Source organism: Manduca sexta, chromosome 8, assembly GCF_014839805.1.
Source record: "Manduca sexta isolate Smith_Timp_Sample1 chromosome 8, JHU_Msex_v1.0, whole genome shotgun sequence".
Lineage (NCBI taxonomy): Eukaryota > Metazoa > Arthropoda > Insecta > Lepidoptera > Sphingidae > Manduca > Manduca sexta.
The window spans coordinates 4,194,862-4,213,744 of NC_051122.1; the positions used below are offsets into that span (position 1 = coordinate 4,194,862).

Here is an 18,883-nt window from a genome sequence, read left to right on the forward strand (position 1 = left end):
GCGGCTGTTGCCGTGTGCATGCCGACTTGCAACGTCTGTCAACATCGCATTACAACTGTATTTAATTAACACCTTTGTAATTGTTTACTTTGTGTAGCAAAAATAACAATGTACAACCACAGCGTGCTAATTAATTTATAGTCGGGTGAAAGTAACTAGAATTAAATAATTATAAAAAAACTGATGACAAGTTATAATAAAAACTCAACAAAACAAGCACGTCTTTAAACTTTGAAATAAACTAATCCATAGTCTACTGGCCAATCTTCACAATCCGAGTAAGTACTAACATTATCCCACTTCCAAATCATTACTAAATAAAGCCATCATGTCAGCTATAAGGAAATCTCCCGTGTGCACCCGTCGCGGCGGCGGCATCGCTGCCGCGGATCGCTCCTTGTCACGGAAATGGCTTTGTTTCCTGCAAGCGGCAGGCTACACTCGCGCCATCCGGCGGGAAATAAAATAAATGAATATCACATTATAACCGACGGGGGCGCGGGGGACTGAGGAATGAGGGGGGAGGTAAAAATAAAAATAACCTCCTCAGACGTTAAGAGACGCCAAACAGTATAAAAGCCTTGTCTCGTGAAATTAAATTGTAGGGAAATTCGGTGCGTTCCCTTCCTTCTAACGTAATGACTTGTTGTTCATGCTTTACGCTTGTAACGCGCATCTTTTGTTTAAACCTACGTATTTTTCGCATCAATTTTAATACAAAGACGGTTGTCTTAAGTTAAATTGCGTTCGAGTATACCACCGGAACGGGCATTATTATAATATCCTTTGATGGGTATAAACAGGTTTGTGTTTGATACTCTTCTTTATGTTTATTTAATACTCAGTCTTTGGCAAAATAATTGGATGTTATTATTTGTGTTGCGTATGTATCAAAATGTTAATGCATGGGTTGAGCATACAATTAATGACTAATGAGGTTAATGAATGGCGCAATCATAGAGAAAAGTAAATACATTATATATCGTGTCTTAGACACTGTAAATAAGTATTTTACATAGACTTTTCTGAGTTATTATCTCTACGAGTACAACACAACTCAAACAATTGGTATTCTGGTTCGTATAGTATATTTTTTATAGTATAATTATTGAAACGTTATTTGCCATAACATCTAAGCCGCATAGCACTTTAGAACTCCTCTATGCTGCAACTGCTGAAGAACATTGCTCATCTCAAAATTTAGGTATATTAAAAAAACCTAAAGTACAAAATACAGAGCTCTTATTTACATCAACTATTTACTTAACCGTTCATAAACTTACTCATCGTACCTCGACAACAGAAACAAATCAACTCGATCCGATAAGTGGTTCGTCCATTTCCTTCGATACGAGAATTCAATTTTGCCGTATTTAAATAAACATGGTAAAAATGTCCCGGCTCGGTTATTTCCCACGAGCCTTGTTGCCGGCGACGCGCGTCCCTAGTTGCACAGCGCTGCGTTTCGATGCACCCGGTCTATCGTTCCGACAGAAATTGTTTTACTGTGCGAATATATTTCTTTAAATATTTTCGATTCGTGCGGTATGGCTGGCGTGGGTTTTGGTTGGTCACCTAAGCAAAACTTAGGTCATTCTGAAGATTATTGCTATGTAGTGTGCATTTGGGTCATACTGTGATGACGAGCGGTAAATGCTAGAGATTTTCAAACGTTCTCTTTTCAAAACCCACCAGCGCTAAATTCACCCCCAATCAAAACATACAAAGCAGATACACAAAAATTCTCTATGAACGTCGAAATTTCAACTGGCTAATCATAAAAAAAATATATAAAATCCACGAAATACACGCGAAACATAAGGTGAATATTCATAGCGTAAATGCATCGCGCAGAGTCCGGGAATGCAAAGTGCGCGCCGCCGCGTGGATGGTAAACATAAGGTAAAAATATTCGATGGTTCCAACGTTAAGCGTAGTGATGTTCTTTAACTCAATTTGTTATGCGGATAAATTTATCGAGGTGCTTTTATTTTAATATAGTTTGGGGCGGAGAAATTTGTTTTTTGTGTATATGTTGCGAAAAGGATAAAAATAAAATACATGCAGTAGTCACATATAGTTCTGATTCCACGCTGAGAAGTAAATTTCCTGACCGCGATATCAGGTACTATGCGGGCTTTTGAATCTCAAGATCTAAACCATGCCCGCTTCTGTTTCGTAGCCTGCTACGCTATTCTGTTAGACTTATTTTGATCTCTGGTCTTGTACACAGCATTTGTTAGTAGTTGTAACTACATATTACCAATAGCAGCAAAATGAAAAACTTCGCAACTACAAAAAACGAATCCTCTCGCACATAACACACACAAACACAACAGCGATACAGAAGCCAACTGACATTAATATCTAATCTTTCGCATGAATTTATCGAAGCGTAATCGCAATCCGCACGAGCAAACACATACGGATGCGGACAATCGGCCCGCGTCCCTATTAATAAATAGCGAACGGCCCACGGTTGCAATGCTCGGTTGAGTGCAGCCCCTCAATACACTGATTACGATATGGCCATGCCCGATACTCACCGGCGGGCCTTTTAAGCGCGACCAACTTGATTGAGGAGGCGGATTGAGGCCGAGTGCGGATGTGTGTGTATTTTTTTTTATTTCAACTTATTGAAACATCCGACTTGTTTGCATATTAAAGTTGCAATGAGATTTTTTTTTTCATTCGCATATATTGTATGCGAATGTTCGTATAATTTTTATGGATTTAGTTTTACGTTGAAATTTTTTAATCTCGATTTTGTAATGCATATCATATTTATATTGGAGCCATACATTTATGCGAATGGTTTAAATTTACTATGAAACGATTTTTGACTTATTCATTTGACTGATTTGGTTATTATGTTGTTCTTCCTACGGACTTTACTATACATTTTTTAAAGTAAGAATGATTTTTCGACTAGCATTAAGAAAGTCAAAATATATTTAAAATATAAAATGAAACCATGAAAATGTGTACTCTATGCGACCGACTGCCTGACGACGCTTTTTTCGTTTTTTCAACTTCAATTCCACTTTGTAACTAAAACAGAACAAATTGGATTTTTGGTCTCAGCAATAAATTAATTTAGACGAAGGTAAGCAAAGTGCCAATTGCCTCAAACAAATAATTTTCTTTTGACGTGTAACAATAAACAACACAATATTGGCCCATTTTCAGTTACCGAAGTCTCACTTTCTCGTAAATATTCAAAGATTTCAACATATCATCGGTTCGTAATTTTAAAACCACTCATTATTTTTAATATTACCAAGCAGAATAGAATATATGAGTCATACAATCATTGTTCAATATCAATCATTGATTTATTGGAAGGAAGTCTTTTACTAATATCGTAAAATTTATAATGCATGTTTTAACTGATACATGAATGATCCTGCACTAATTTTTTGTAGTCACTCATTCTGAAAACTAGATATGAGCCAATTAAATTGATTGACCATTTTAATGATATTAATACAGCTTCACATTGCAAACACGAATTGCATAATGCGATAAAGCGTCGCTTGCGGCGTTCCTCGTTTGATAAATTGTCGCCTATAGACGCAAATCTCCTCATTCAGCGGCTCGTAAGCCAGCTATTGTCTTTCGGCATTGGACGCGCTATGTCAGAAGCCGTATAGAGGCTTAAAAGTATCCTGTCAGTGGCCCGAGCGTTAGTCTGTCGGCTACATTGTTCTTAGAGGACTTTATAACCAATCCTTTGGACACGGTGCTAAGTTAGATTGTTTACAAGTTGCTATATACTCGTTGAGATTTAATTACGCTCATAAATTGTTCATTATATGCAATAGATCTACTGGAAATTGATTATTTCGCAGAGTATTCAGGATTTGTTACATTACTTTAAATTACATAACCATTATAAAATGACCTCTCGATCGGGGCCAGCGTAATTTACTCGCGTGCTTGATCCGCCATTTTATGAAAACACCAACGACTGCAAATAGCAAATGAATATTAATGACTTCCAATAGTTATGCTATCGCGATTGTGATTAAAAAGATCATGCGTCCATTTAGCTGTGTTTAAAGCGAACCATGTCGAATGGTTTGTGTCACGGAAGCCCAAATAAACTACCAACATGCTATTTGAATTAATATAGCGTTAGTTAGAAAATGTAACCCATGGGTTTTGTGGTAACGCGCTTAGCACGATATTTGTGAAGCATTAGATTCGTTCTTCGAATTGGGCAATTGAAAATTATGGTTCTTCCTGGAATTAGTTAAATACACGAAAGCACTGGTATTGAAATATGTAGCTAATATTATGAAGATATTTTTTTTCTCAATTACACTATAGAATGGAAATTACTCCAACAAATAGATACATTATTTTTTATTACACTATAGAACGGGAATTATTCCGACATATAGTGTATACACTAGTTTTAAACAATTTTTATTAGGCTTGTCTAAAGGTTGCAAATCTAAAGGTTCGTCAGAAAAGACGTACGGCCTGAGGTTTAGCTATTTATAAAGCACGCATAAAAAAACTTATACCTACCCTACCGATCTATTAATGCAAACTAAAAAAATGAACTCCACAAAGAGAACCGATGCACGTGTTGAAGTAGCGAAAGGTAACTTGACACAACATATAGATACTTGCATAAATGCGGTCTGCAAAGCGTTCTAATAATTATATTTTACATAAAATACGAAAGGGAAGCCGGCAGGAATCGCGTTATATGGACCCTTCGCCTCTGACGTGTTAAATCAAAATAGAAATGATAATTCGCTTCAACAAATAACACAACTTGCCAATATACGTCTATAAACCCGTGTATCACAATAACATCTGTCAAACGTTTCCAAAACTCGCAAATAGTACAAAACACGTGCAAAAATAACCTACGAATAGTCGCCGTAAAAGTTATCACCTAACCACCAAGGTGTGTGATCTCTCGAAAGGTTAATCTATTTTTAACGTAAACGCGAGATCGGCTATATCGGGGGTCACGTTACACTGGCCGCTTTAACCAGAAGGTTGCGTGTTTGCCTTAACACGTACAGTGTTAAGGGCCAGAATGTATTTGAATTCATAATTTTAATGATCACGTGATATCAAATGCGCTAGGAAATGTACGTCACACGATATGGTTTTACGCGACAAATTAAACGTGTTATCCGCCATAGAGTTTCTACGTAGTGTTTATTCGATCGCTTGTATTGATAAATTAACATTTGAAATTGACGGGTTTGTGAATTTAGTGTTTCATTTAAATTGGACTGAATACAGTAATACTGAGAGGATTAATTCCATTAACATAACCATGGTTTGGTTAAATGGGAATCTATATGTTCACTGTGTCATATCCTTGTGAAATTCCTTGTAAATTACTTTAGCGATTTTGAAAATAGTTTTGTAAATTTATGTCACTTTCCCTTAGTCTTAAGGACTATTTCTTTTTTCATGGAAACAGATTTTTACACATCCTGAAACTTTAACAGATGCCGTACACATACACAGTACACAATCGCCGAGGCACTCGTTACCAATCTTACTTTTATCTTAATTGTTACTCGTATTCTTACTAATTTATAAATGCAAAAGTTCGTGAATATGTTTGGTTGTTTGTTAGAAGTATATTCAGAAACAGCTGAACGGGTTTGACACACATAAATCCTTGACTAACTCATAAGCTACGTTTTTTCCAGTATTGCCTATGGTAAATATTAGAATTATTGATCAGTTTTTTCAAATGGGTGTCGCTAGTCGTACTAATAGCTACAGTGATTTAAAGTTTTTTATAAAGACAAAGATATTTTATGCGAGCCAAGACCTGATAAATAATAATTTATTTCATAATCCACGGCATCTAATACCTATATCTGAACATCTTAAAAATTAAGTTAAGAATGAAAGATAATTGAAAGTATGGCAAAGGCAACCCAACTTAACGCGCCCTATCAGAAGCATTTTAGAATTTGAATTTCATTTCGCGACAAAGAAAACATCGCATGCAGGTCAAAGCTCGTAAAATCTCATTAATATGTACATATTTGTCGATCTCGCGCGTTCTGCAAACAAATATGTCGAGTGCTCGTGGCACCATTTCGCTGACTGATACTACCGGAACACGTACATATTCAATACGTATTTTGGAAATAATTTATGGTGTTAGATTGAATTCTATATTTCATGCATTGATAACTTATTATAAATATCATAACGAAACTCTGAAGCCTGAATCAATTAAAAAATTCTTAATAAACTGAGTTGAATTTTTAATCCCTCCTAGCCGAATTTCGGCCACGGCGGCCAATTTCAAGGAAGATCTGCCAGATAGTCCACAAGTGTGTACGCAATACACAGGCACACTCTCCGTTCAATCACACTCACAGTTCGTTGAGACGGCAATCCGACATTACCGGAGAGAGATCAGGCGCAGAACTAACGCTTTTACTCACACTCATAGATAAAAATCTACACAATTCCTTACTAACACAAGCAATACTTTACTAAATTACAAGTGAATCACACTAAAATCTGTTCAAAAATAAAACTAAATTCTGTCGTGCGTCGATTCCCCACCCTTAACTGACACATGACATTTCACACGATTGTATTCAGCGCGCTGTATTACAGACTTGAATAAATAATGTATCAATGTAATCGGCCAATAAATAAGGTAACACCGTTTCTGAGTTTCCAGTTAGACATATAACCGATTCTATATGAATTTCCGATTCCTATTAGAAATTAATTCGCACTCAGTCCTCGGCGTGTATCGTAATACTTACCTTATAATAGGTTAATGAATACATTAGTCGGAGTTACGTAGGTATAAGGGATTATCCGAGAATAGCGACTGTTTACATGAAACTTATTGAATTTCCGAAGTCATTTTACTTTGGGATATTTAAATTATTTATATACGTTCATTACAAACCTACCTAGGTATATGAATTAAACATGAACTCACAGAGGTGTTACAAACTCATAACTTGCTCCCGAAAAGGTAAGAAGGCGCGAAACTTATACACCCAGCACATGTCCAATTATTTCTGTAATATTGTGTACAATTTTAAAGATTTTTTTTCCGGATCTGGCAATCGAAACTTACAATAACTGTTGAAAATTATATAATAAATCAGATATATTTAATCAGTTATAATACAACAATTACAGCTAACTAACGATTATAGCCATCTTTAATCATTACGACTAAGTTTTAATATCAATCAATTTTAATATCATATTCACAAAGAGAAAAACATGAAACCCAACGCGCTAAGTAGGAAATTAGGTTTTTAAAAAAAAACAAAGTAATTCTATCCGTGCTCAGATCGCGGCGCGGATCCGTTGAAATCCTAATTGTTTAAAACAGGCACGTAATCTAAACAGTCTATATTTTATTAAGCTTCAACGCAAAAACAATGCCCATTTCAGCCTGTAGAGAAAATGTACCGGAATAATTCTGATATAACAATAAAATTTTATACTTTTCACTTTCACTAAAACATCTTACCACGTTCGATACTGAAATAGTCTAAAATAGCAAGAACGAAATAATGTAATGACAAGGGAATTTTCGTTGATGTTTTAATAAATAATTCAAGCAGAACATAAAGCTTCGGTTTCATAGCGATTATCAGTTAGTTTCGGGTTAGATTTGGTGAGAGTTTTCTAACGTGATGCGAACGAGACTTTATCTTTCAGAGGAAACTTTTTATTTTTATAAGACCACTGCTGCAGCAAAGTGACTCCACTGAACCTGATGGTAAATAGAGATGAATTCCCCTTGGCAGTCGACACAATTATGCCGGTACGGTGGTCGCTACCCGGGCGGATATAAAATATATGCTACCACCAGCAAAGCTGACTTCAAGAAGGTTGCGCGCGCAGCCAGCCGTGAAACTGCAACATACTTGAAGAAGATAGACTTGCGACGACCCCAAGCGGAGGGAAGTAAAGACAGAAAAAAATATTAAATATGGGTTACAGTTCCTACTCATCAATATTTCTGCCCCTTAGCTAGTTCTCCGACACCTCTCACAGGTCTGTGGATGGCACAACTGCCACAATTGGACTAAAGTTCATTATTTAACTCAAAACTTAATTGTAGATACAGACTAATTTAGTGCACAAAGCACTAAAATCCCTATAATATAAACTGAATAAGGCTAACATAGAACAAACACGTATAACGCATTCAACAAAATATAGAGACACACTCGCGATTCAAAACATCAAAATCAGATGAATATTTAACATCGATATGAAATCCGCTAGTGCCAATTTCCTTGCACTCACAAGCACACACACAATGCCGTACGTGGCACACAGCGATGCATTTCAAACATCCAGCTCTCAACCGCCATATTTTATTCAAAATCAGCTCCCTCAGAGGAATTTGAACGCGTACGCTCACATTTCACGATTATCCACTCGACAAAGGAGGTCAAACGAAATTAGGTCAATTTAATTCCCGTTAAACCTTAAGGAATGCCTTAGAAGCTTGATGCACGTATTTACCTTCATGTTTATACTCATAGGATTTAATACGGCGGGATACGTTCACAGTTCCCGCGATAAGCGATCGACATACGCGGCGAAGAGAAAAAAATACTGCCGTATGACATAACACTTGTTTTCAAGGGATAACAAATCTTACCGCATGGTAATAAATTTCATTTTACTCCTATAAACATAAAACATTAAAATTACATTCCTTATTCAACATGTGCATGTTCGAACAAAATATACACACGCATTAGAAATGCTAAATCGACAAAGGACTTATGCTAGTTTTCTGTAAACGACCTAGAGCCGAACTAAAAACCCATTATAGACATGTTCCCACAAAGAACGGTCACTAAAACACGAAACGAGGTTACGGGTTCACAAAGACTTCATAAGCAACTTGGCCGAACAAAGTTTCAACATGAAGTGGGTAATTTATAGGCATTAGGCAATGTGGTACGGTGTAATTTATTACCGATTTGATTACTTCAAAGTGGTATGGTGAGTTGAATATTTTAGTGTCGCGATGTGAGCTAAAGAAAGTTCTCGAACATAATGTGTATTTACAAATTAATTACTGCATGAAAATCGTTATACAAAGATGTTAAAACCGCGTTATATTTAGCGCTGTTACTTTAAATGAGACGGTCTGACCGTTAGAAAAACAGATATCATCTGGCGATTTCTCGTTGATATTCTTAGAAAAGGTAAGATTGTGAAAGTCCTGTAAAAATATCTTGTTCTTGAATAAAATAGTGAAATATTGGCAACACATACATTACTGGTAAAAATCATTTATACTTATAATTTTACAAATTCTAAAACCTATTTACCATAATGAATAAATAACTACCAATATTATTGACTATAAATAGTATAAATCAATCAACCATTCCAAATTTTAGACCTAATCATATAGAAAATTTAATAATTTCTCTTTTCTCGAGTCTTAAAAAAATAGACAATCGCTATCACTCGGACCGCAGACTCGTAAAACGGGAGATATTATTATTAAAATATCCCCTGAACACATATTTATTTTTATGTTCACACACTTTAGCAATATAGCGTCGATGTAAACAACACGTAAGACACACAGGAGATTTTAAATTTGCAACGAGAGGCGGTTTTGATAGGCACTCTTAATCGATCAAAATAGGGTATAAATTGTGTATAAATGATAATATTGCGGGCAAACTAAGTTTTTTCTTTATACGAGAACGGCAATCACCCCAATGCACCTTATGGTAAGAGGAGTGGAGTCCAGTAGAATGTAGACTAACGGGAGATGATTACCCCTTGGCAGTCGACACAATTATGCCGGCCTGTTTGAACTGGATAAACACAGGCTAATCCCGGAACGCGACACACTTACATGAGTAACTATGGCTGATTTTAACACCTTGTGTACGATGGTCGCTATCCGGGCGGATATAAATTATATCCTATCACCAATCATTTTATTATTACGAAATTCAACATATCATACTGCTCATCTCTTTACAGTATTAAATGGGATGAAAATGTCAGTCTATGTACTAAAATATAATAACTAAATTGATATTTTGTACGTGTCGCTGTATCGGAACAGGCGTGCCCATAAATCGCCGACCGATATGGGTCGAGCGAAAATAGACAAAAAATTATGTTCAGCGTAACCAACCCGCCTGGAAAGTTACTGGTTATAACTCAATTGACATTGTTGCTGCGAGGGAAGAGATTACTTTAAGTGATTTATTAATATTTGATACATCGTTTGTAATGCATTTGTTATTAGTACGTGATAGATATGGATTATAGGCTCAGGATAGATTTATAATCCTTAATCAACAAGTATAAATTATAAACCGTGTTGCAGATTATTTTGCACATCTGGCCTTTACCCCTGAAGGGGTGGTTATTGCAACCAGGGAACTCATTTTTTGCCATGTGTATTCCGCTGCATGAAGTCATAGGGCTCGCATCCTATCATCGAAAATATAGTTTCAGAGCTTTATATATCGATTTATGTTAAATTTAGATAGATGTCAGATCCGCATCACACTCGACATTAATGTGGCCAAAACGGTTCATGTCGCATAAACCGGACCAGGTGGCACGACATCGTGCGCGAAGGACTGTTTCTCTTTGAATAAAGATAATTTAGGAAAGAATTTGGGAATCGACACAAGGAGGAGGAGAGTTGTTCATAAGTGTGAGGTTAATAATGTGCCAGGAATGGGGCGGAGTGGGACAACTAAAGAATAAATATCATTAGGCCGAAGTATTCATTAAAATGCATAGTTTGAAGTCGCTTTTGACAGAGCCGTCTGGAAATCTTTAGGGAAGGCCTATGTTCATCATATGGCTAATGACGATGATTCATTAAAATTTGGGAAATAAATCCATATCCCAGACACATTACTCGGCGAAATCAATACCATCCTCGATACGACATACAGACCGAAACCATACAAACACGAGCAAGACGAGTACGTCACAAAGTTGCCGATACACAATTTTTAACGAAGCCCCATTATTGCACGCCGTACGCGAGCACCATTACCGTATTCCCGGTTTTATCCCGACGTCCCGCAGGAAAGGTCCGCCTTCCTTCCGTCCCCCACGCAGGACCGCTTTTATTATGACTTTATTACGTACAATGAAAATCATATTTACCCAGATAGAAGACATAATAAACACATGCGCGTGAAGTATTGCCTTGCCGCTCCACTTTTATATGAAATTTTTAGGGTTCCATCCCCCCCTCAAACATCTGGCTTATATTCCCGGCTTATTACGGGCACAAAGAATCACGTAACTGTATTGTGAGCACGATGTTTCTTTTCGAATTGTTGCTTATCTACAATATGAAATGTGTTTCGGATTTTTAAAATAAGGAATGAGTAATATAATATATATGTTTTCAAAAAATCGAATGTGTCGTGTAGGTAACAGCGTTCATAGTCTATGGCATAGGAGTTCGTAGATACATTTTGAATAAGGTTGGAAACCTTATAGTTGAGTATTCATCTTAATGTCGGTTTTCAGTTTTATTTTAACAATCAAATAATACTAATGACGTTATTAGTATTCCTGCTACGGTCAATTCTTAAAAAAAAATCCATTAAATAAATAGAATGATCACTCCCTCAGAAGGTGAAAGTCGATCTTAATCTACTTGTATAGCAACTCTCACTGTTCTCTGATTGCTCCTATCCGTGCTAAAATCTCCACGGCCAAAACATCAAAACCGAAACGCATTATATTTCAAACGGGAAAAATCTTACCGAAGTCCCGCGATATATTTACGCTGTCAGACGGCAGGGCGTTTCTAAAGGGGCTCCCGTTGATGTCCACTTTTGTAGTCTCGTGATTGTACGGCACGTCGTGCCGTCTGCCAGCTTCACAGGGCACTGTGCGCTGACACATTCATTCCTGCATTATGTAATTCTTGTGAGAGCCGGGGCGCATTTTTCATAGTTGGAATCCAAGTGTGCGCACGACACACCTGTCACATTGGCCCATTCAAAATGGAATATTACATTATGCGCTTGAAAAGATCGCGAACGAAGCCTCTGCAAGGATGTCTACGTGCGTGCTCGGGGTCTTGTTAGAGCGCGTTATTACACTATGGCTTTTATTTTTTTACACTTCATATACATCAATGTATAAAGGCGGACTTAATGCCGAAGGCATTCTCTACCAGTCAACATTTGGGTGATGTAGAGATGAAAATATTATAGGTAGGTGTATGCTTTTGTCATCGAAGGGATAGGTAGATGCGGAACTAGTGCACACTTCGTCGATATACGTGACATTATGTTATACCGGACGAGGTTATCGTCATTTGGACGTGAATTACATTGCAGGACAATAAATGTGAATTTATAAACGAAAACTAACACGTTTTTTCGAAAGATTAAGATATTGAAGACTCTAAAATCTAGACCAATCAGGAGATTGTTATTCTAAGTGTCGTGAATGCCACAGACCTCTCTTTCTATCCATGTTCTGTCATCACGCAATGATATTAATGCAATGTAAAATACAGACAAAGGCTCATAATGTTGCATTGTGCGCGGGAGCTGAGCGTAAACACACTATTGCTATTGCTGTAAATGTCAGCGACGTTTTATGACGTGCGTCACAGTTGACCTGGTATGACGCGGTAACGTAGCGCGACGTCGGTAGACGTTAACGTAGGCCATTGTTTGTACGTCCCATTATATGTAATGAGGTTAAAAGCGTATAAGAGGCTACGAGGGACCTCAACCGGGTAATGCCATTTGAAAGAAGTGTAAAGAGCTGAAGAAACCATTTATTATAGAACTAGTTTTTAGGTTTCATTCTTAGTCCATGCTAATGTTTGTTACAAATTTGAAATTAATTATTAAACGCCTTTGTCCTTTTTCTTACCTGTTTTTTGTACTTAAATAAAACTGTTACAAATTGCGTGAGTACAATAAATTACTATTAATATTCCAAACAGGAAACGCACCACCTTAATTTTGTTCCGTGACTCTCGCACTAAAGGTACAACAATAATAAAAAAAATGTATAATTCCTCAATCGGAACAGGACATTCAGTCAATATAAAAATAAGTTCTCGTACACATAAAACACTTAAAGCCGACTGGCGGCTATAAAGTATAATTATTGTGAAAATAGCCGACGCAAACACCCACTAAATGTGAAACTACAAATTAAGTCGACGCCGACGGGGCGGGCGCCTTCCCTTCATTGCTCTATAATGGTTACTTAGTTTCATAAACAATGTTTCAGTGCAAAAATATATTATGAAGTAAATAGATTAAATAGGCAGCGTTCTGTCAAGTGTCAATTATATTTTTATGACCCGCTTTTTACCGGTCGAAGTTTTTCTCGAGAAAGTAATATTTTGGATTAAAAACTATTGTATATATTTTCCATGCTATAAATTATAATGAACCTTTCATTATACACATATATAAATCGTCTATCACATTTATAAAATGACAATAACGTGTTCCTAATGTCCACAGGTCAGCATAAATTTTCACGGTGTCATACGGTACTAAAACAATTGCTACTCAATTCAGAAAACTAACTTACCCATTTCCATTTCCTGTCGCAATGCAAACAACGGGTAATTTTTATAAAAAGCAATTTGACAAATTAATACGGCAATTATGGGCTGGCAAAATTGATCCCATTTCGCAAACCGCACGCCGCTAGTTCTCATTGTTGGAAGTAAAACCATTAACTTCACTCGTAACTCGGTTATTACTATACAGAATAATAGGTTAACATATTATATAGGTATATAACTAGTATGACAGTAATGTATTATATATTGACCTTTACTGGGCTTTACCAAGCTGGCTTAGTGCGGGTTGGCAGACTTCTCATACCTTTTTGATGGTGGTAGGATATGTTTTATATCCGCCTGGATAGCGTCCACCATACACAAGTTGTTAGAACTCGTCATAGTGGCTCACGTAAGTGTGTCGCGCTCCGGGATCAGCGTGTGTATATCCGGATCCAACAGGCCGGCATAATTGTGTCGACTGCCGAGGGCCAATCATCTCTCGTCAGGCGACATTCTATTGAACTCCACTTACCATCAGGTGTAGTGGGGTCACTTTGCCGTTCTTGTGTATATAAAAAAACATACCTCCACAATTTTTATAGAGAATCTTCAGTGACAGACATATCTTTAACTTTTTATCGTTGAAGTTATAGAAGAAGCGTAAATAATGATAGCACGCTATAATAACTCACAATCACTCTATAAGGTACAAGTCTATTTCTGTATCGGACACTTTTAACCTCCAATATTTCAGGTGTGTTTTTGAATGGGTAATATATTTTTTGCTGTTCTAACTTTAAAACGCACTTGCTTTACATTTGCAGCCGATTACGCCACTAAACTATTGAGACTTGAATCTGTGAAATTGTATTGAGATTGAAAGAAATAAATAGTACAAATATTAATTACTTATATTTGTTTACGCGAATGTTAGACATTGAAATAAAACTATTTAAGAATTTTATCGCGGTATTTCCGCCCCGTAACCATGAAGGCTGCAGTCTTCGGAATGTCGAGAGAAAATAATAACAAAAAAAACCGCGATATAATTCGTAGTTCGTTTTAAATAGTACACATATTCTTTATTAATGTACCAAATGAAATTCATTGTGCATTATGCTTTCCACGGCGGAACTTTATGCAACTGCCAAAGTAGTTTGTAGTTGAAAACTTGCTTTAAAGCTACGCCTTAAAAAGACAAAGAGGTTGTTTGCAACTTTCTGTAATAACGTTATTTTACTACCGTCACGAAACGAGCGTTATATTTCATCAGTTAATTTATAATTTACAGAACAAAAACTGTACGAACGAAACGTATTTTTAAACAATAACTCCTTTGAAATTGCAATGCAACTAGTTTGGTGCAATTGGGTCACGTGATGATACAATGACGTCACAAATCAAAATCATGTTCACTCTCCAAGTCAACGTTTGTTACTGACGTGCTCTAACGGTTTCGTTAAATGTATATCAGTCCAGGTGCTATCTTGAATCAAATATGTTTGTGAGTAACAACTCGTACGACAGACAATTTCGCGCCATTTGAACATGTTAAATCGACAACATAAACTGTCGTTTTGAGTGGAATGTGTCGGATTCGGCAGTACAAACAGGGAACACTATTGAATACTTATAAAACGGATGGGTGGGCCGGGTCTCCTCGGAGAGCCATCGACGAAATGTACGTGACGCGAAACGCAAACGTAAACCCGCAACGTTTAGTGCTGGTATAGGGTTATTGCCGGTGGTCTGTAATGGAAACGATTGCGAGCGATGACATACCGCGCTGGTCCAATTAATATTCAACTTAAAAATCACAGTCTTTAAAATGAATATACAATTACGGAGACAATTCACAAAATGAAAAAGTTTCTGTTAATAAACCAGGGTTGGTAATCCCTGATGCGATCCAATATGATATACGGCATGCAGCATTCCGCTATATTATTCTACCTTAATAATAACATAATATTATCAGCCTTGTATTATATACCGTCCCGCGGATTGCGAGAACTTCTTAGGTATTCAAGTTTCCTCACGATGTTATCCTTCACCGTTAAAACAAGCGACAATTCACAAAGAATACACACATCATTTTTAGAGATGTGTGCCCTTGGGACTTGAATCTGCGTTCATTCTCGGCAGTCCACTCTACACCCAACTAGGCTATCGCCGCTTATTAAAAATACCTTCGTAAAATCATATAAAGACAACACCGCTATTTTCGCAAAAAAAATAAAACATCAAAACTCATCAACTTGCACCATCGCACCATTAAAAGGCAACTACAATAAACCACGAGTCAACAAGGCTGACAATAAAACGATTAACGTCCAACACTTAGACCCCACGTTAATAGCTCTACGGGCGCACCGCGTGATCTAACCTTCGGATGAATAAGTGCCTATAATAATAAAAAAAAAAAAAACAACGAAAAAAATTCAAGTTTGTTTTTGCAATTTCGTAGACCATTTTTATAGCGCGTTTTTAGCGTTTGGCAATATTACACACGACGTCTGAATACTTACAAGATGAAGTTTTGTTGTAATAAATTCAGAAGCGGTCGTGAATAAGCAACTTGCGCGCCGTCAATGGAACTGTATCGTGTTATGAATAATTTCATTGAGAAAAAACTTTCCGAATATTGTTTACGAAGCGCCATGTTTTATATTTCTTAGTGATTTCATTACTAAACTCATATCTAATAGAAATATTACTTAATAATTCCAACTGAAATATACCTTACGATTATTCTAATTGTCGCACAACATCAAATTTAGTGTCATTTCCTATTGACCTTTATGTCAACGTAGAAAAAGGCCCTTGAAACACAATCCACAACTGAGCACTTACAATAATATGTTCAAAACATCCTTAATCATCGTGTAAATGGAAACGTGTGAGGCATCCCATTGTGTTCCAACAGCGAGCACAAGTAAGCCTCTGTGTCGGCTCTGTGTGGTTGTAACGACACGGTGTCTGCGTGTGGTGTATGTAGACGGGGGGGTAATTCTAAAAGTCGACGATTTTCTAACTTTTATACATATAAAAAACACTTGAATTGAGAACCTCTCTTTTTTGAAGTCGGTTGAAAATATTTTTTAATGGGACGATAGCCTAGTTGGGATTAAAACAGACTACCACAACAAATGTCGACTGATTCAAAACCCAAGGCACGTATATCGGACTTTTCGGAGTAATGTGTATATTCTATGTTAATTATCGTTGGCTGTAACTTTGAAAGACGGCACCTTAGAATTCTTAATAACAATTCCTAAAGTATATACTCTACCAACCCGCACTAATCTAACCTGATATCTTTAAGTAGCAACAAGCGGAGGCCCGTACCCAGCAGCGGGAAAATAAACCAGTCCTGATATCATTATAAATAAAAAATATCTGCTTTTCGAGAATAGCCCCTACAAGACTACAAGGAGCGAGTGCTCTTAAAGGTCGATTTGGCGTAGCACGTCAAACACAGCTCACGGCCGGGCCGGGTCGGTGCGGCAGCCGGGCGAGTGTTTGGCAACACTCTCTCGACAATGACGGGCCCTACATTGTTTGTTCACACCGCGCGGAGTAGGTTTGCTCACACACTCACGCGTCTCAAGATTTATTCAAGACTCGGTTCGAGTGCGGGGCGGCGGCGTCTGTTGTGATAGTTCCCGCTCATTTGTTCCAACACATTAACATTGCGAATTAAACTGTATTGTATTAGTTTGTAGGTTGAAAATATGTTGTAAAGATTTAAAAATTGATGGATAAGTTATCTTTCATTAAAGTAGAATAGATTTCAGTGCGAAGCATAAATCAAGTTTATCAGCATGCAACATTCTAGCGCAACATGCAGCGAAAAACATCAAAACTATTTAAAACACGAACAAAACTAAATAAACATGTCACACAAATGTACGGGTAATAAAGTATTTCCTCGGGCTCACGTTTATGTTGCAAACACCATCCCATTTGACTTTTACAAAGCACCGCACCTACGGGCAAACGAATACTTACACTGAAACACGTAAATAATAAAATAGTTGACATTCGCGTAAAAAACACCGAACTAGAGACGAATGAACAACATTTCACTTTTCGCAAACATTTTACGGCTGAGTTAAACTATGAAACAAGTAACAAACGCGCGTTTGCGCTGAGAGCGGCGCGTCGTCACATCGCGTCACGGCGCCATAAAAAACTTGAGTGGAAACTATTATTTTCGCATCGCGGACCGTTTTTACGTATCAAATTAAAGTTTTATGGAAGTTTTTCCTTTTCGTTAACGAGTTGTTCGAACTCGGCAGGGGACGACGAAATACCGATTTTCGCTTTTTTACCGCCGCGAATTAAGCGTCTAAACGCTTTTTTATTTTGATATAAAAACCGAGGCTCAATTAGCGCTCAACCATTTTGCAATTAGGCTTCGTCGTTTGTTTAGATAATGGAAAGACACTGCACGCATTTTCTTGGCTATAATTTTTTACTTGATTTATATCAAATTTCGATTTTAATTCCGAGCATCTAGGATATCAAATATCTACTCTTGATAACATTCAAAAACCTCACAAAACAAAAATAAAACAAATTCAACAATTTCACTAAAACTTTAACTCGCAAGTCCCGAACGGCAAACGCTTTCAGTTATATTGTGCACGTCATAAAGGGAGCGCAACAGTCGATAACGCGACGACACGCGTTACGAATGTGATTTGTGGCATGTTAGATGCGCCGGCCGGCAAGAGTGGGGTGCCGCGTTCACAGTCCTGAACTGATAGATCACAGTATTTGAAATAGTCGGATTATATGAGTTATGTTTCTTTATGATATGGAACAGTACAGAAACTTTTCCGAAACGTTAGTTTAATAGTGTCACCAATAATCTATTTTCTAGATAAGTTCCGTTCGGAAAACGTTCATTAGTAACCAGTTTTTACTAGTGATTGTGCTCGCGTTAAATGTTTTTTCCGGGATAAAGTAAACTCTAGCACATAAGAGTAATGTAGCTTCTATTCTTCTTGTATTATATTATTTCAGACGAGTTTCACTACAACACAATTCAGATCATAACTTTTAAAAACCAATGCCAACTAATTTAAAATTACAAAATTTTAATAATTTCGTAATTTTAGATCATTTCCAACAATTAAATTCCTATTTATTGTAACATTGGCTTCGCAAACTGTAATAGTTAATATTTAAATAAAAAAGCCCACAGCGGTCCCGCATCGGTGCAAGTTTAAACAAACCAGATGGTAACCATCATAAAACCAACTCCGTCAAAAATTCCGATTAAACATGCTATTACAATGTGGATTCCAACTATTAGGCGAAATTATA

The 18,883-nt window shown here is 36.9% G+C and overlaps 1 protein-coding gene across 3 annotated transcripts in view; it reads right to left on the reverse strand.

The window, feature by feature from the left end:
- The window catches only part of LOC115442728 (furin-like protease 2), a 306,129-nt gene that overhangs the window by 62,432 nt on the left and 224,814 nt on the right, over nucleotides 1–18,883 (reverse strand). The window lies entirely within an intron of this gene.